General features: G+C 42.3%; 1 long non-coding RNA gene and 1 other non-coding gene across 2 annotated transcripts in view; both read right to left on the bottom strand.

Annotated features, from left to right (window-relative positions):
* The window catches only part of LOC129030417 (uncharacterized), a 229181-nt gene that overhangs the window by 181218 nt on the left and 28025 nt on the right, over positions 1 to 19938 (bottom strand). The window lies entirely within an intron of this gene.
* On the bottom strand, positions 1779 to 1879 carry LOC129030989 (small nucleolar RNA U13). The gene has a single exon (XR_008500878.1). It is a non-coding gene; the product is annotated as a small nucleolar RNA U13 (small nucleolar RNA).

The raw sequence follows: 19938 nt of genomic DNA, 5'->3' as shown, positions 1-19938 counted from the left end.
GCTAATAAATGCCCATTGCTGTCATGTTACTACTGTCCTGCTGAGATCCAGGTATCCTCCTGAAGGAAGTGGCGTTGGATCTAGGCTGCATTGCTATTGTGTTACTAATGTCCTACCTGCTGAGATCCAGCTGTCCTCCTGAAGGAGGTGGCATTGGATCTAGGCTGCATTGCTATTGTGTTACTAATGTCCTACCTGCTGAGATCCAGGTGTCCTCCTGAAGGAGGTGGCATTGGATCTAGGCCACATTGCTGTCATGTTACTAATGTCCTACCTGGTGACATCCAGGTGGCCTCCTTGAAGGAGGTGGCATTGGATCTAGGCCTTGAAGGCCAAGTAGGCTTCACGATATGAGCCCTGGGAAGGGATGCCCAGGACACAGGAGCTTGGAGGCGAGAAACATCCCATGTTGAGGGCAGGTGCTCTGTGTTCAAATAACAGGAGCCGGGTTGCAAAGGTGAGGCGATCCCCATGCAGCTGAAACCAGAGAGTTCCCCTCACAGGATGTGCAACAGGGGTGTCACCTGCTTGGTCGCCCCACAGCTCAAACCCCTCAGGGGAGCATGCAGATGGGCAGGTGCAGAGGCCAGGAAAAGCACTTTTGGGCTCCGGCTCCACAGCAGCATCTAGAGGTGGATGTCTGCAACCCCAAAGCCCAAATGGGTGCGTGTTACCAAACTCTTTTAGATTTGCCATCTGCAGACGGCTTGTGTGTTAATGAGCGCAATGGACCCTCTGCCTTATTGCAAGGGCAGGGGGCTAGTGTGACAGCGTTCTGTATCCCGAGTTCTTGCCCAGTGTACCAGAAGATTCAGATCACATGTGGGCGTAAAGGATGAGTGCAAGGTTTTATTGAGTGGAGGAGGTGGCTCTCAGCAAGATGGCTGGGGAGCCAGAAGGAGGGGATGGAGGGGGAAGGAGGTCTTCCCCTGGAATCGGGCTGTCCAGTGCTGGACTTTTCTCTAGCCACCCCTGGCTGAACTCCCCTCGGCCTCCAGATGTCCCTCTGCTTCTCTCTTTCTCTGCCTCGTTGTTCTGCCTTCACTGGTCTGCTGGTCCTGACGTTCAGCCACTTGCATGTGTGCCCTCGGGTTTATATGGGGACAGGATATGGGGCATAGCAGACAAAAAGGCAACTTTTTAGGTGCAAAAACAGAAATGCCTGTCCTCATTTAGGTCCTCGGGTCTTCAGGCTTGAGGATGGGGCCTTTGCCAGGGAACCTTGGTCTTCTAACCAGTACCTCCTTGTTTCCCTTCCATATCACAGTGAGGGGCCAACATTTCACATAACCCAAATGAAGAATTGATTGCGTGTCTTCTCTGTTCTGGAGGGCGTAGGGGGTGCCTGGGGACAGGGCCGTCTCCTAAGTGAGCAGACATCCCCTGTAAGAACTGTGGATTTGGAGGACCCTGTTAGGACCCGGAGTGGGGGCAGAGAGATGGGGTGGTCTGGGGAGACATTCAAGAGCTCACCTGGGGATCCTAAAGGTGACTCAGGTCAGCCTCTGTCTGCAGGTCTCATAGTGTGGTCAGGAAAGAGAGACCTGAATGAAACCCTGCTGCTGACCACACCAGGCTGTGAGCACCGGAACCATCCCAGACCAGCGCACGGAACATCAGCATGGTGGGGCTCTGTGCTCCAGAAGAATCAGTCAGAGGGCTCCGAGGCCCACCCCTGTGGAAACGGCCCCACTGCATGCCCCGGAGAGATGATGAGGGGCTTTTTGTGGTTGTTCTTTTTATTCTTTTCTTCTCTTTTTTTTTTTTTTTTTTTGTAATATCAGGCAGGTAATGTGATGTCGTAACAAGGCTTGAGAGAGGCACATCTCACACATGAGCATGAAAACCCAATCATCACGCTTATGAATCACAAAAGGATCTTAACCTACTTATCTAAGGGAGACCCCCACTCACTACAGATTTGGAGCCAGACAAACTGAACTCAAGTGCCAGAGCCACTCCTCCCCAGCTGTGAGACTTGGCTCCAATCGTGTACACCCTGGGTCTTGGATTTGGGGAACAGTGCGTCCCCTCTCTCATTTTATAAATGAAGACGGTAAGGCAGCGCTTGGACTAGAAAACTGATGTTCTGACCTGGGATCTTCAAGATTAAAATAACTCATCTCCTCTTTCACTCCAGAGAAGGTGCAAACCTAGGTACGTGGGCTCAGGTCAAGGCAAAGCTTGTCACCGCCCATGGACAGAGAGAATGGGGAGGCCAAGATGGGTGGATGGGTGGGGCCCAGTGGAAGCCAGGCAGCTTCCCCACCTCTGATCCAGTGTTCATGGTTGTCGTTTCTTCTGGGGAAGTGAATTTCAAGAACGAGCAGCACGTTCCTCCTGAAACAGAAAGACATGCCTAGCAGCGTTAAACCGCAGTGGGTTTTGGATTCTCCCTTCACGGGATCCCCCACTGTCCTGCCCCTTTCCATTATGGAGCATAATCAGGAGGGTCCCTCATTTTAGCATAGGTAATCACAAAGTCACAGATAATTGACAAATCAAGTACTATGTAAATCAAGTGCTAATTCCAAGCAATTAAAAACTGAGTCACAGCTCAACTGCAGTTAATTTGAAATTTTATTTTTTTATATAATGTGAAACACATTGAGCGGAGACAAGACACAATGACCAAAGAAATTATCCATGTTACTCTGAACAGGCAGAAAAGTGGGTGTGGCTACACACACCTTTCAGTAAATACGTGGCATCCAGGAAATGAAGTCGTTGCATGTCCTGTCTCCTGCCGGATTTAAATGCCAAATGGTGGAGGGACAGTGAAGGAGAGGCAGGCAATGTGCTCCCACACCCCTCTGGAGGCCTCTGCAAGACTTAAAGCATCAGGTTAAAGGCAGGCAGCACGGTACCTTGCAGGCAAACAGACAACACCAGAACGGAGAAAGGGGGTTTCCCCAAATCCTGGTATCAAGACAATCGGCCAGTCTGCTATGCCAGGAACAGAGACCCTCAAGGGAAGAAGGAATCCTCCTTCTTGCAGCTTCAATGACCCAGCAACAAAGAACACAAACCCTTTTAGACGTGCTTCTCAGCCTGCCCAGAAAGACAATAGATTGCAGGGACAGGAAGGAAGGAGGTTGACCCACACGCCCTTGCCCAGACAATACCCAGGCTTACCTCCAGCTACCCGCACCAGGGCCCGAGTGCTGCCAACAGCCAAAGGAGACAGACGCAGGGACCCCACAAGCATCCAGGCGGGAGCGCCTTCCTCCTGCCTGGGCTACTTTTCAAACCCCTGTGCTTTTTATGGTTCCTTTTCACTGGGGGTGGAATGAGCCACGGAGGTCAATTCCACATGTGCACACACAAAAGCTTCAGAGAGGACAAAGAGACTTCAATGTCATTCTCTACACAGGAACGGAAAGACATATGGCCCTTCTGTGACAGGCCGCGGGCAATTGGAGCTCAAGATTCAGGCGGCAGAGGAGAGGCTATCACTGAAGAATAAATCTGAGGGAGCTGCAAAGTAATCACTTTGGATTAAGGCCACTTTTCCAGGGCCAGGAGGAACAAAGGCTATTTCCCAAAGCCTGTAGAATGAATATCCGTTGTTTTTCATGATGAGAGAGGCCTCTCGGAGGGAGGAAGCAGGCTGTGCACACATGGTCACCAGGCAGCAGGGCTGGTCGTCCCCGCCGTCCTCGCCGTCCCTGCGACCTCCCTGCTGTCTACTCAGGCATGGGCCCCCAGGTCCCTGCACACAGGCGCCTGCCCTCCCCCACAATGGTAGGCCGGGCTCCCTGAGCACCTCACAGAGACGCACTCGCCCAGAGCCAGGAGGAAGAGGAAAACCAGCCAGAAAGTGTCCGCTCAACCTGCTTTTACTGCTCACTGGGGCAAGCAACCCCCAGCCTGGAGTGTTTTCTTCATGTTTTGTTTTTTGTAAAATCACCATGGACTTATTTTCAAACAAGAGATTGTTTCAGCTTGCTGCACAAGCCGCTGTCTCCAACGGGGACTGAAGGAAGCCTCACCCAGGCAGGACTGAACCCCTCCTGTATCTGGGAATCCCGTATCTGGAGAGGGAGACTATGGCCACAGCCTCAGTCCTGCCCACGAATCCCTTGTTACCTGGTAAAATCCCCACCTTCTGCGGGCTGTAGTCACACCCCAAAACCTCCTTCATTGGATCCCCCAAATTAGAATAAGCCCCTCCCTCCAAAGTCATTGTAAGGGAACCCTGAGTTTGATCATTCGGGGAGAACCAAACCTTTCCGGGGGCAGTGGAAGGGTGCCCAGGGCTCAGCGTTTGCAATTCACTGCACTAAACACCAAGAAAATAGCGACTTTTCACAGCAGGCAGTTTTGAGATAATAGAAACGTAGTTCTTTCAGGACCAAAACTTTTCTGTATAACCATATTTCTGAAAACGTTTTTGCATTAGATTTGTGTTCTCTGCCTTCTTAAACGGAGCATAGGAAATGCAGCCTTGTCCTCTCCAGCTCTCTCCAGTGATCACTATGAGTGGAGTCTCGTCCGATTCCTTCTCTTTGGGGGCCTGGTTTTCTCACTTGTGAATGGAGAAGGTGATCCCACCTTTGGGTTGTTGTGGTTACTATCAGAAACTAAACGGCGAGATGGTGCACGTTAAGCCACCACGTGTGTGTGCCCATCCTAAACAAACTCGGGGTCCCCATCTCCTCCCCCACACCTTTCTGCCCCCCAAACACCACCTCCCACACCTGGGGAGGGAGGAGCTACAAATAAGGCTGGGCTCTTCGCCTCCAAGTTAAATGGTATCAAATTGATATGGTTTTGGTAGTTCTTCCAAATGGCGCCTCTATGTCAGGGTGTCTGAAATTCCTTCTTCCTTCCATAAACATCCCTGCTTGGAACCAGCGCGTTCTTTTTGTAGCTTTCCGCATTGCACTTGGACCTCCTACCGTGGCCATCCCAGTAACAAGGCCTTAGTGTGTGCTCAAGTCTCCTTCACAGGCCACTAGATGGCCAGAATTCTTTAACCAGAGCCATAAGGTCAGATGACTCTCAGCACTCCGGACTGTGAAATTCAAGAGGAATGACTCAATCTATATCTCATTTGGCTTGTAGGTCTCCAAGGACTCACTGGGACTACAATTATACCTGGGAGGCAGGGCAGCTCAGGGAAGCAAACAGCAAAGTCTGAATATTTCATCTCACCTCCCCCAGATGTCCCTGGACATTTCTGCTTAGTCCGGATTTGGGACGTACACTCTCCTTGCAGGTATCTAGCTTGCTCTCACCCTTTCCATTCATAAAGTCTACATATCTAATCAATGAGAATTATTCATCAGATACAGTGTGTTCCACAAGGGACCAAGTTTTAACCCCTGGCATAGGGAATTACAGGTAAGATGTAGAAAGAGAAATAAAAATGATGACCCCCCTGAAAACAGGGGATGCAGACTTGAATAGAAAGGAGCTATACTTTTTACTCTTCAAATATCAGATTGATTTTTTTTTACTTTGAGCATGTTCTACTTTTTATTAAAAATAAATAAATTCCTATACCCCATAATCCAAACATACACTGCTAGTTGTCCTGTGTAGGTACTCAGAAGTGTTCCCCTAAAATATACACAAAAAAGAAAGATGTGTATTGCAACATTTTTTGAAATAGCAAAAAACTGAAACAAGCGAAGTGTTCATACGAAGAGGACAGGGGAAATAAGTCAGGTCCCCAAAGATGACGAAATTCTACTTCACTAGAAGTAAAAAGTGTTGGGGGGTCAGTGTGGAAACCAATGATGGTGAAACTCTACAGTCATTAGAAGTAAAAAGTGGGGGTCAGTGTGGAAACTCATGGTGGTGAAATGCTACAGTCATTAGAGGTGAAAGGGGTGGGGGGTCAGTGTGGAAACTGATGATGATGAAACGTTACAGTCATTAGAAGTAAAAGGGGAGGATCAGTGTGGAAAGATTCTCAGGACAATTTAAGTAGAAAAAGAGGCTAGAGAGGCACTGAGAGTGCTGTAGATTATCTTTTTGTTTAAATATCTTTTAAAAGTTAAATATTTGGGGAAGAATTGCAGAAACTGCTGACAGTAAGTGCCTTTGGTGAGAGGATTTGGGGAAAGGGGGCTTTTACTTTTTATTTTGGGTCATCCCCAATACTTGAATATTCTACCTTTATACCAATATATTGGGAAGAAAAATGGCACATTATATGACTCAGATGCAACACCTCCAAAAAATTATCCTACTCCTTATGGTTTCATCCTGATGAGTTTGGGGGTGGAGAGAGGGAGGACGTGTGACTCTGAGGCCTCACCTTCTCTTCCAGGAGACTAACTCAGTCTCTTTGAGGAAAATCCTCACCGTTTCATGTTTCTCCCCAGTGTGGCATCTCAGTCTCTGGGGAGCTCCACGGTATTGAGGGTGGAGATGGACTTGGGCCCATGTGGCCCTCGGGACCCTCTTGGTCTCACCGGGTTGGCGGTTGGTCAGCCCAAACCTGGAACGGCATCAGTGAGGCACATGCTGTTGAACCACCGTCCAGGCCACCTGCCCCCTTTTCCTAACCCCAGGCCTTGGCAGTTCCATGGGCCTGCTCAAGTGTCCCCAGGTGGCCTCACTGGGGTGTGTGGGACATGCCAGATTGACGCAGGACGCCCCCAACTCCTGCCAGGGAGCAAGCAACCCTGTGTCTTACGGCATGTCTGAGCGCCCCCTCCACAGGGCAGCTCTCTGCCTCACCACCCCACTGGAGTCAATGCGGGGCTCCTCACACAGGCCCTCAGTTTACCCTGGTGGATGCTGAAGGAGGCCGACCTCTAACTCTAATATCCTGGGATGCCCAGTGCCTCTCTGGATATTGCACAACCACCTCCTGCGGCTCAGAGGCAGAGGAGCTGCAGAAGCAGCATGGATACAGAACCACACAGCCTCCACCTTCACCTCTTCTGCTCTCTCAGATTCCCATGGAAGCTGCTCTATTTCCGCTTCTGCCTGAGGGAAGGGCAGGGAGGAGAAATACATGTGGCAGGTTCAGGGGCTAACTAGGTGACATATGACTCTGACCAAAATCTTACCCATGCAAAAGACCCAGACCAGAGGATGCACTGTTTTACATACACTCGTATGTGTGTATGTGTGTGTGTGTCACATGTAGCTCTGTGTATCCACAACCACAATACAGAACAGTTCCATTGTCACAGGCTCCCTCCTCCCCATACCACAGTCCCTGGCAAGAACTTACCTGTTTTCCATGTCTACAATTTGTCATGTCAAGAATGTTATATAAATCAAACCATAGAGTATGTAAACTTTTGAGGTTCACTTTTTCCACTCAGCATATCTCCCTGAGATCCACCCAACTTGTTGCATGTATCGATAATTCATTCCTTATTGCTGAGTAGTATTCCATGGTCTGCATTTACCACTTAGTTTAACCATGCACCCATGAAGAACATTGGGGTTTTTCCCAGTCTATTACAAGTAAAGCTGCTATGAACATTCATGCACAGATTTTTGCGTGAACATATGTTTTCATATCTCTGGGATAAATCCTCATAAATGTCATTACTATGTCACACAGTAGTTAGTTGCATCTTTTGTTTTTCATGAAACCATCAAACTCTTTTCCAGGGTGGCCGCACCATTTTACATTCTCACCAGCAATGTATGAGTGATCCAGTGTCTCTGCATCCTCACCAGCCATTGGTACGGTCAGCTTTTTATTTCACACATTCTGATAGGAGTGCAGTGGTATCTCATTGTGGTTTAATTTGCATTCTTCTCATGGCTAATATGTTGAACATCCTTTTATGAACTTGTTTGCCATCTGTTTAACCTCTTTAGTGAGGTGTCTGTTCATGTCTTTTGCTTATTCTCTAATTGGATTGGTTGTTTTTAATGTTGCTTTGTTTTCAACTGATCTTTATATATTTTAGATACATCCTTTCTTAGATGTGTGGTTTGCAAATATTTCCTTCTAGTCTTTCACTTGCTTTCTATGCTCTTAACAGAGAAAATTTTAACTTTTCATGAAGTCCAACTTATCCTTTTTTTTCCTTTGTGGTTTGTACTTTTGGTGTCCAAAAACTCTTCACTTAGGCTTAGGTCCTGAAATTTTCTGTTTTTGTCTAAAAAAATTATAGTTCTACATTTTACATTTATCCATTTTGAGTTAATTTTTATGTAATATATCAGTCTTTGGTCAGATTTCTTTTTTTAACATATGTCCAGTTTCTCCAGTACCATTTATTGAAAAGGCTATCTTTCTTGCATTGAAATGCTTTTGCACTTTTGTCAAAAATCATCTGCCACCAAAACTGGCAGACTAGGTAAATCCAAGACTCCATGCCTCCACCACAGCAGTGATTGAACTGGCAAAACAGTCAGAATCGACTTTTTTGGAACTCTGGAATCTAATAAAAAAAAAACAACCTGAAGGAGCTTCTTTATTAATGAGGCAAGGGGCTCCTCGATTTCAGTAAGACAGCCCTGTGATTTTAGTTACCTACTCACCATCCCCTCCCCTTGGGCTCAGCGGCAGCTCTGAAGGTGGTGGCCCACATGCCAGGTGCATCTTTCTGGCACCAGAGGGTCCAATATGGACTTTACTCCCAAGGAATTGTGGTTCTATGTCACCTTTCTGGTGGCTCCCTAAAGGATCAACTCAAGGGTTTGCCTCAAGTGCCTTAAAGCTTTTCCAGGGCTGAACTGGTTTCTTGGGTGATATTTGTCTAAAGTATTTAAAGGCAAATGTACTAGCCACAGCCACATGAGGAAGTGGATAGGCATCAGAGAAAGCAATAGACACACCAAAAAGCAAAAGAGAAAAGATGCTGGGAAAGGAGATACACGATGGAATGGGAACCAAGAGAGCCACATGCACAAAGGTGAACATGTCCTCATAAGAACTTGAGGAGACCCTAAGCTTCCACCTCTGCCTGATGCTTAGGCTCTGTGTAAACAGATGAAGGCAAAACAGAGTTGTAAACAGAGTACTCCAACACAGAGCCAACCTGCAAAGACCAGGGGTGGTCTTATGTGTTTGTTGTTTGTTGTTTGCTTGTTCATTCGTTTGTTTGTTTCTGGCTCCAGGCATTTAAGGAGATCTCTGCCAAATCACTCACAGATTACTAAAACAGTGGAACAGATATTTCAATGGTAAAACACAACAAAGAATACAGTCTTTACAAAAAAAAAAATCTTAGAAAAGTCACTAAATCAAACTAATAATCCATAACAAGCAACACAACAAACCCTGGGTGAGGGGGAGAAATGTGATTTCTAGAGTTACCACATTATAATGTACAAAATGTCCAGTCCAGTTTTCAACAAAAATAAAAATGTTTTGCATTCAAAAAAGAAAGTCTATCCCATTCATAAGAAAATAAGAAATTAATTGAAAAATCTCTGCAAAACAGTTACTAGATAAAAATCATAAATCAAAGACCATCTCAAATTAGTTGAAAGAGCGAAAGGAAACCATGAACAAAGAATTAAAGAAAACCAGGAAAATTATGTCAAATAAGGAATACCAATATCAATAAAGAATATCAATAAAGAAATTGAATGTGTAAAAAGGTATCTAGTAGAAATTATCAATGTTAAATATATAATAACCGAAACATACATATGAACAGGCAGAAGAAAGAATTAGCAAACTTGAAGATAGGTTATTTAATATGATCCAGTCTTTGGAACAGAAAGGAAAAAAAAGAAGAAAAACAGAGAGTCCAGGAGACATTTATGGCACCAACAAGCATACCAACGTATATATAATGGCAATCTCAGAAGGAGAGATACAGAGAAAGGGGAGGAAATCATTTTTGAATAAATAATGGCCAAAAATCTTCCTAAATTTAATAAAACATGTATCTACATCAACTAAGATAAAATCAGAAACCTACACTGAGACAAATGGTAATCAAACTGCACAATGAAAATCTTGAAAGCAGCAAGAGAGAAGAAACCACACATACAAGGGATCTCAATAAAATTAAAAGACAATTTCTCAATGAAAATTATGAAATCTAGAAGGCAGTGGAATGAAAGATTTAAAGTGCTTAAGAAAAAAGTTGTCAACCAAGAATTCCATACCAGCAAAACTACTTAAAAATGAAAAAGAAATTAAAACATTTCTAGATAAAGCAAAGCTGAAAGAGTTCATAATTAGTAGACCTGTCATACAAGAAATGCGAAAGGGAGTCTCTAAGGCTGAAATAAAAGAACACTAGACAGTAACTGCAAGCCATACAAGGAAATAAAGAACACTAGTAAAGGTAACTGCATAAGTTAATATAAAATATAATATTTTGGGTAACTCTCATATTTTCCCTATACATTTCAAAACAAATGAATAAACAAAATAAATTTATGTTAATGGGCACACAAGATAAAATGATGTAATTTGTGACAATGACAACATAAGGGGGGGGGACAGAGCTATAAAGGATACACCTAGTGAAGCTAGATTGAAATTAATTAAAATACATTACTGTAAATTTAATATATGAATTATAATCCCTAGAAAAGGACATAAAAAGGACATCAAATGAGTATACTAGAAAAAAATCAGTTAAATACTAAAGAAAGCACAAATAGAGGAAGAGTTGAGAAATTGAAAAGACATTAGAGTATAGAAAAATAGCAAAATGGCAATAATCCCTTGTTTATCAATAATTATGTTAATTGAAATGGATTAATCTCTCTAATTAAAAGGCAGTGATTGGCAGATTAGATAAAAATACATGATCCAGGCTGAGTGCGGTGGCTCACGCCTGTAATCCCAGCACTTTGGGAGGCCAAGGCGGGCAGATCACGAGATCAGGAGATCAAGACCATCCTGGCCAACATGGTGAAACAAAAATTAGCCGGGTGTGGTGGCGCATGTCTGTAGTCCCAGCTACTTGGGAGGCTGAGGCAGGAGAATTGTTTGAACCCAGGAGCTGGAGGTTAAAGTGAGCCAAGATCACGCCACTGCACTCCAGCTTGGACAACAGAGTGAGACTCCATCCCAAAAAAAAAAAAAAAATTACCTAATCCAAATATATGCTTCCTACAAGAGATTGACTCATTTTAGATCCAAAGACCCAAACAGATTGGAAGTAAAAGGATGGAACATGATATTTCATGCAGATATTAATCAAAAGAAAGCTATGGTATCTATAATAGTATCAGACAAAATTAACTTTAAGGATAAATTGTTTCAAGAAGCAAAAGGGACATTAAATATTGATAAACATGTTAATCCATCAAGAAAGAATAATGATTATAAACATATACACACCTAACAATAGAACTCCAAAACATGAATCAAAATCTGAAAGAATTGAAGTGAGATAAAAGACAGTTCTACAAGAATAGTTTGAGACTTCAATACCTCACTTTCAATAATGGCTAGAAATAAACAGATGATCAGTAAGGAAATTGAGGGATTGATCAACATGATAAAAGAATTAGATCTAACAGACATTTTTAGAACTTTCTATAGCATGAGCAGAGCACATATTCTTCTCTAGTGTGCATGGAACGTTCTCCAAGGTAGACCATATATTAAACCACACAATAAACCTCAATAAATTTAAGAAAATTTAAATTATTCAAAGTATCTTCTAAGACTACAATAGAATAAAACAATAACAATAACAGAAGGAAAACTGGAAAATATATAAAATGTGGAAATTAAACAGCATGCTCTTAAACATCAATAGGTCATAGAAGAAATCACATTGGAAATTAGAAAATACATTGTGATAAATTAAAACAAAAACACAGCATATAAGAACTTATGGGATGCCATGAAGGCAGTGCTCAGAGGGAAAGTTTTAGCTATAAATGCTTACATTTGAAAGAAAAAAAAGGATCTCATATCAATCACCTAACTTTATATCTTAAAGAACAAGAAAATGAAAAGCCAACTAAACCAAAGACTAGCAGAAAGAGAAAAATAATTAAGCTCAGAACAGAGATAAATGAAATAGAGAATGGAAAAAACAATAGAGAGAATTCATGAAACCAAGAATGAATTGTTTGAAAAGGTTAACAAAATTAACGATCCTTTACCTAGAATGACCAACAGAAAAGAAAGAAGTCTCAAAACACTAAAATCAGAAATGAAAGTGCAGACATTATAGTAGGTCCCCCTTACCTTTGGAGATACATTCCAAGAACCCCCATGGATGCCTGAAACACATATAGTACCAAACTGTAGGTATACTGTGTTTTTTTTTCTTATACATACATATCTGTGATGATGTTTTATTTGTAACTTATACCCAGTAAGAGATTAATGACAATAACTAGAGATTAACAACAATGACTAATAAAAAATAGAACAATTGTAACAATATACTGTAATAAAAGTTATGCAAATGTGTTCTCACTCACTCTCTCACGTACTCTCTCTCTCTCTCTCTCTCAAAATATCTTATTATACTGTACCACAGGTAACTAAAACTGCAGAAAGTAAAACCATGGATAAAGGAGGACTACTATACTACCAACATTACAGACATAAAAAGCATTCTAAGATAATACTATGAACAATTGTACACCAACAAATTACATAATTTAGACAAAATTGGAAAATTACTAGAAAAACCCAAACTACAAAAACTTACTGAAGAAAAAATAGAAAATCTAAACCAATCTAGAAATAAAGTGATTTAATCAATATTCAAAAATCTCTACCCTCACTCTGAGCCCCAAGTCCCCCAAAAAACAGAAGTCAGTATTACTCTAATAGCAAAGCCAAAACATGATGAGAAAATAACACTACAGGCCAATATCCCTTATGAATATACAGATGGTCCCCAACTTATAATATTCAATAAATTCCATGAGATATTCAATACTTTACTATACAATAAGCTTTGTGTTCAATGATTTTGCCCAACTGAAGGCTAATATAAGTGTTTTGAGAATACGTGTGGCAGGCTAGGCTAAGCTATGATGCTCAATAGGTTAGATATATTAAGTGCATTTTTACAACAATATTTCCATCTTTTAAGGGGTTTATCAGGATGTAAGCCCTTGTAAGTCAAGGAGTACCTGTAGATACAAAAATTCTCAACAAAATACTAACAAGCTGAACCCAACAGCATATTAAAAGGATTATATCCCATAACCAAGTAGGATTTATCCTATGAGTACAAGGGTTTGTTCAACATATGAAAAGCAGTCAATATAATCCACTATGTTAATAGGACAAAGGAAAAAACATAAGAACATCTCAATCGATACAGAAAAAAAGGCATTTTACAAAATCCAACACTCTTTCATGATAAAAGCCCTCAAAAAGTTGAGAATAGAAGTAGACTGCCTCAACATGATAAAAACCACATGTGAAAACCCACAGACGATCTCATACTGGTGAAAGACTAGAGACTTCCCCCTGGTATCAGGAACAAAACAAAGATGTTCACTTTAGCCGTGTCTATTCAACATTTTAGCAGAAGTTCTAGCCAGAGCAATTAGGCAAAAGGGAAATAAAAGGCATACAAACTGGAGAGGAAGAAGTAAAACTATATTCACAGATAACATAATCATATGTGTAGAAGTAAAACTATATTCACAGATAACATAATCATATGTGTAAAAAATCTTAAAGATTTTCCACAAAAATATTTTCCACAAATAATTATTAAAGTCAATTTTAAACACAGCAAATTTGCAGGATACAAGATAAATACAAAAATCAGTTGTATTTCTATACACTAACAATGAGTGTCCAAAAATGAACTAAAGAAAACAATTCCATTTATAATGGTATAAAAAATAAAATATTTAAGGATAAATTTAACCAAGAAGGTGTAAGGCTTGTACACTGGAAACTAAAAAACAATTCTGAAAGAAATTAAAGAAGACCTAAGTAAGCAGAAAGACATCTCATACCCATGGATTAGAAGATTCAATGTTGTAAAGATGGCAATACTTCCCAAAGTGATCTGCAGATTCAATTCAACCTCTATCAAAATTCCAGTAACCTTTTTTGGCAGAAATGGAAAAATCTGCCTCTAAAATTGATGTAGAATTGCAAGGGTTCTTGAGTAGCCATAGCAAACTCAAAAAGAAGTACAAAGTGGGAACATAAACACTCTTGATTTCAACTTACTACAAAACTACAGGAAACAAAGCAGCTGGTATGCGATAAACCTAGACCTATAGACTAATGGAATCAAACTGAGAGTACAGAAATAAGTCCATCTATCTATGACCAAATGATTTTTTGGCAAGGGTGTCAAGACCACCAATGGGGAAGCAGAGTCTCTTCAACAGATAGTGTCAGGACGAGATATCCACATGCAAAAGTGAAGCTGGACTCCTACGTCACACCATGTATAAAGTAATTAACTCAAAATGGAAAATAATAATCATTGGCAAGGATGTGGATAAATTGAAACCCTTACACATTGATGGTGGGGATGTAAATGTTTCAGCCACTGTAGAAAACAATTTGGTGGCTCCTAAAAAAGTTAGACATAGAATTACCATGTGACCAAGCAATTTCATTCTTACATATGTATACAAAAGAATTTTTAAAGGTATCCAAACAAATACTTGTCAAAGAATTTCACAGAAGCACTATTTATGACAGCCAATGGGTGAAAACAACCCAAATGTCCATCAGTAGATGAATGGATAAACAAATTGTGGTCTATACATATGATGGAATATTAATCAGCCATAAAAAGGAATGAAGTACTGATACATGCTACCATGTGGATGAACCTCATAAACATTGTGCTAAGTGTGAGAAGCCAGACATAAAAGCTCACATTTGGTGTGATTCCACTTAAATGAAATATTTAGAATAGATAAATTTATAGAGACAGGAAGAAGATTGGTGGCAGCCAGAGGCCAGGGAGAAGTGCAGATTTTATTTTGGAGTGATAAAAATATTTTAGAAGTAGATAAAGGTGGATAATGCACAATTTGAAAGAAAAGCTACTGAATTTCTCTCTTCAAACGGATAAGGTTTTTCTTATGTGAATTTCACCTTTACAACAAAAAATTACTTGGGCATATTCGTGTGTCTATTTCTTTATTATGTCCCATTGATTGCTGTGTCTGTCCCGCTGCCAAAACCATACTGTCTTGATTCCTGTAGCTGTATGGCCAGCCTTAGCATCAGGAAGAGCCATTCCTCCTCCTTGTTCTTCTTTTTCACACTGTTTCAGCTATTAGAGATCCTTTGTCTAGATGTGTTAAACTTGTCCAAGTCCACAAAACAGCCTTACTGGGATTTTAATAAGAATTATGTTAAACCAACAGATCAATTTGGGTAGAATTGACACCTTTATTAGATTGAGACTTTCAACCTATTGACATAGCATGTCTCCTCATTTTGATTTTCTTTTATTTCTGTTGTGAACATTTTGAAAATTTCAGCATGTAGATCCTTATATGTTTTGTTTGAGGCAGCTAAATATTTTATTTGAAGAGATTATTTGTAGTATCGTGATTTTAGTTTTGGTTTTCAAATATTTATTATTGATATGTAGAAAGGTGATATAATTTTCATATGGTGATCTTGTACCCCAAAATTTGGATAATCTCACTTATTGTCTCTAGGAGTTGTATTGATAGATTTCTTGAGATTTTCTATGTAGACAATCATGCCAACTGAATTACTTTTCCCTTTATAATCTGTATGCCTTTTGTAACTTTTTCTTGTCTTACTGCAGTGGCTAGAACCTCCAGTATTGGACAGGAGTGGTGAAAGTGGACATTCTTGCATTATTTTCAATCCTGGGAAAGAACATTTGGCCCAGGGAAAACTTTTAACAGCAAAGAAGTTAAGAATTGAAAATGATCATGTAGTAAGGCAGAACGGATCTAGGATGCAAGGCACCAGCATTGTAAGGAATTATCCTGTGGGAAGGGACCCTGAGAAGAGGGCCAATGGCAAGCAGGAGAAACACAAAATCAAAATAAGGAAAAGGAACTACCAACTCCAGCTTAAGTGATAGAACTGGGTATCTCTCTGTGTAGAGAAACAAGTGTTTGTCCAAAGAGTTCTGTGTTTGCCTTGTGGGTAACTACCACTATGTAGATCATTCAGGCTTTAAGACTGTGTCCTCTAGTTAGGGTTATTTCTACCATATTTACCTAAAAATGGGGAAATGTTAATACACTGTCTGTTCACCTGAGCACTTTAAAAATCTAAATATGTTTATTTTACAAATATCACATATAACTAGAAAAATTAAACATTCTATATCAAAACATCAAATATCCTGTATCCAAAGCTTAAAAGTACAATTATCTTCTCAGGACTAATTTGGCCTTCTAATCACTCATCTGCATTTGTATGAGCAATTACTGAATTCACCTTTGCTGAAACCTAAGGGCTTCCACAGGTTATTTTCATCATCAGAGATGCCTGCCCTCACAGTCTCAGCCACTTCATGTAGTTAGGCAGTAATCCACTCTATTTTTATGCATTATCACTGGATTTTGAATGGAAATTTACTTGTCTTGAATTCTGGACTTACTGAAGAGGAGCAAAACAGGCTCAGCCACTCTAACTGCCACTATCCCAACCAGACCATACAAAGAGAAAACAGAAATTCAAAAGGAGCACCTAGGACCAGGCGTGTTGGTGGCCACCAGAAGTCCATCTGAATGGGGGGTCCTTAAGGAGGAACACTGGGGCTTAAGCCCCATCCTTTCTGTGGAGGACCAATTGGGGAGCACTCCCCATTTCCTACAAGTCAAGTGAGGAGGACTCCCAGACACATCGGGAGCACAAGCTTCATACTTCCTGCTACACGTTTGCTGAACAACAGCAGCCTCTAGGACCACCACAGCCTGGCCACCAGAGAAAAGAATAGTGGGAGAGACCCTAGGCAAGACGGGCTTGTGTCCCTGCAGTGTGCAGACATGTGTGAACATACAGACTTGTGTTTGCTCCTCTCCTGAAAATTCTGAGGCGGGAGTCTGGCTGGAGCGTCCAAGAATGCTGGGCAAGGAAACATGGCAACCATCACCTGGCAAGGTGAGGCAGGAGAAAGTCACCATTGGGCACCACAGCCTCTGAGACACCTTTAGCATACCCGGAGCAAGCAGGCTGTCTGCCAGGTGAGGGAAGGCAAAGAGGGGGCTGTGGGCCTGGTCTAAGGGGAAGGGGAGTCACAAGAGATGGGTGAAAAATCTCATCACTCAATCAGCAGGCTGAGCAGTCCAGAAACCCCACCCGGAGATCCAGGGAGGAGCCGCTGGCCCTTCCCCCAGCCTCCCTGACCCCAGCAGAGATGGCTGCTATCGCCTAACAGAGCACAACAGCAGCGCTGGCTAAACAGGAACAACTTCTTACCTTTTTGCTCTCTGATCCTCCCTCACCCAGAATAGGGATGAAGCAGAAGCATGCGAGGACTCCAAATCACAGAACAGCCTGGGAGGAGAGGAAATTGAGACTGGGATGTGAGATTGACCTTTTTATTTAGATTAGATGGCTTTTAACTACTTGGAAGTGAGTGGCAATTATCAAGACAGGACTTACTTGTGAACTCAAAAGCAATCCAGAGGCTGTGAGATCAGCCTGGGAGTCATTAAGGGGAAGAGAATGACCAGGGCACTGCTAGAATAATCAGCGGAGAAAATGATCCTGTTCCCCGTTTGTACCCCACATATTTCAGTCTATTGAAAAATCAGGGCTGGCACGGTGGCTCACGCCTGGAATCCCAGCACTCTGGGAGGCCGAGGTGAGCGGATCACGAGGTCAGGAGTTCAGACCAGCCTGGCCAACATGGTGAAACCCCATCTCTACTAAAAATACAAAAATTAGCCAGGCGTGGTGGCGGGTGCCTGTAGTCCCAGCAGCTCAGGAAGCTGAGGCAGGAGAATCACTTGAACCCAGGAGGCAGAGGTTGCAGTGAGCCAAGATTGCGCCATTGCGCTCCAGCCTGGGCGACAGAGTGAGACTGTCTCAGAAAGAAAAAGACAAATCAGTAACATGATTAGGAAAAATTAGAACAAGCAGGAAGGTACAGAGACTGAAATAAGGACACCCAGCCTCCACCCAGCTCTGCCACATATCAGCATTTTGGTATACACATTTTATATTTAAAAAAATCTTTAAACATCAGTGATGAAATTGAAGGCTCGTATTCACCTCTAAGTGTCCTTAACCCTTCCTGCCTCAGAGTCAGTCACTATCCTGAATTGGGCATCTATCGTTCTGCACATGTTTTTATCTTGTTCCTGCATATATATTGGACCACAAATAATTTGAAGCACTGTTTTTCATATTTTCAAACTTTATATTAATAATATCATGCTCCAGGAATCATTGTGCAAATAGATTTCTTGGATTCACCATTACATTATTGAGATGCATCCACTTTAGTTTTATTGATACAGAAAGAGAAATGAAGTGTTTGGATTCATTCATTTAAAAATTCATTTAAGAGTTATAAAACTATTTTCTCAATATGTCACAACTACTCATTTGCCTATCAATGGCCATTTAGCTTGTTTCAGATTTTTGTGATTATAAGCAATTCTGCAGGACACTATTTTATGCATGTTGCCTTGTATATATGCATAAGAGTTTTCCTGGGGGTATAAACCTAGATGGTGAATCACTGGGTTACCTTTGTCAGATGCTACCGTATTCACTCTCAAGCAATTGTTCTCATTTGTACCCTATCAACAGTGATTGAAGGCTCCCAACATAAATTCCCACTCTAGCAGCTGCCTCTTACTCTCCGAGCACCAGCTAATTGCTCCCAGGCCACCTCATTTCTATGCTTCCTGCTTCTCATAAGATGGGGAATCTAAACCACACAGGTGGCTCCTCTTGCCGTCTCCTTCTGTTCCATCTCTCCGGGATTTCTCTAACCTCTTCAAACCAAATAATCCTGCAGATCCCTGCCCACCTAAGCATCTCAACGATTATTTTATGTTACCAAACTTATTGATAAAACCTTATCATTTTGGTTTATTAAGCTTATTAATTAAATTTGTTTGTTTAAGTTGATTTATTTAGGCATCTCTGTTCCTGGTGCCTCTATGATAATTCAGTGATTCACATAGGAAATGCTTATTTATTCCTACTAAGTGGCAAGCACAGCCCTAGTCACCAGGACTGCAAGGAAAAAAAGAATTCCTGCCAACCCAGGGCTTTTGATTTATTGGGGAACATAGGTAACAAAAATTAATCAAACAAACAATGCAATTGCAGGTAATGATAAGTGCTGGGAATGAAAAAGGGGGGAATGACCTGGGTTCCAGATGGAACAGCCAGCACCGAGTCAGTTCAAGCGGATGGAAGAAACAAGCTGAAGGCAGAGAGGAGAGAACCTTTGAGACAGAGGCCACAGCAAGAGAAGGACCCTATGGCACGGACAGGCTGGGTGCCATCCAGGAGCATGAAGAAGCGCCCCATGACCAGGACGGACAGATGGAAACTCGCAGGCAGGTGCCCCCTCCGGGGGCCAGCAAGCTGGGTCCCAGCTTCCAGTCCTGTGAGAGAACCAGGCAGCATGGTGGTGTGTTCCGAAACAGGACCTGAGGGCTTGCCCTGCTCCATACACTATAATGAGTTCTGAAACAGGACCTGAGAGCTTGCCCTGCTCCGTACACGATAATGTGTTCCGAAACAGGACCTGAGAGCTTGCCCTGCTCTGTAGAGGACACACTGGGAGAGGCGGTGCAAGGGCAGCCATCACAGACCATCTGGGGACACAGCTCTGTCCAGATGAGGGACAGTGACAGCTTGGACTAGGGAGCCAGTAGAGGGCCTCGTGCACAGTGGTGGGATCTGGGGCACCTTTGCAAGGCAGCTCGGACAGAACCTATCGGTGGAGTCCCTGAATCCTCGACTTCTTTCTAGAATTCTCTATTTTCTAGAATGACTGCCTTCCAGGGGAAAATGGACCCAGAGAAGCTTCTGGTCTGGACCTGCTAAGGCTTGCTGCTCCCCCCGCATCACGGGTGGGTGGGCTGTGACGGCAGCTCCAACCTCAGCAAGCCCATGGTGACAGG

This window comes from Pongo pygmaeus, chromosome 12, assembly GCF_028885625.2.
Source record: "Pongo pygmaeus isolate AG05252 chromosome 12, NHGRI_mPonPyg2-v2.0_pri, whole genome shotgun sequence".
In the NCBI taxonomy this organism is placed as follows: Eukaryota; Metazoa; Chordata; class Mammalia; order Primates; family Hominidae; genus Pongo; species Pongo pygmaeus.
Note: the sequence above shows the minus strand (reverse complement) of the source record. Positions and strands in the feature narration are given on the sequence as shown.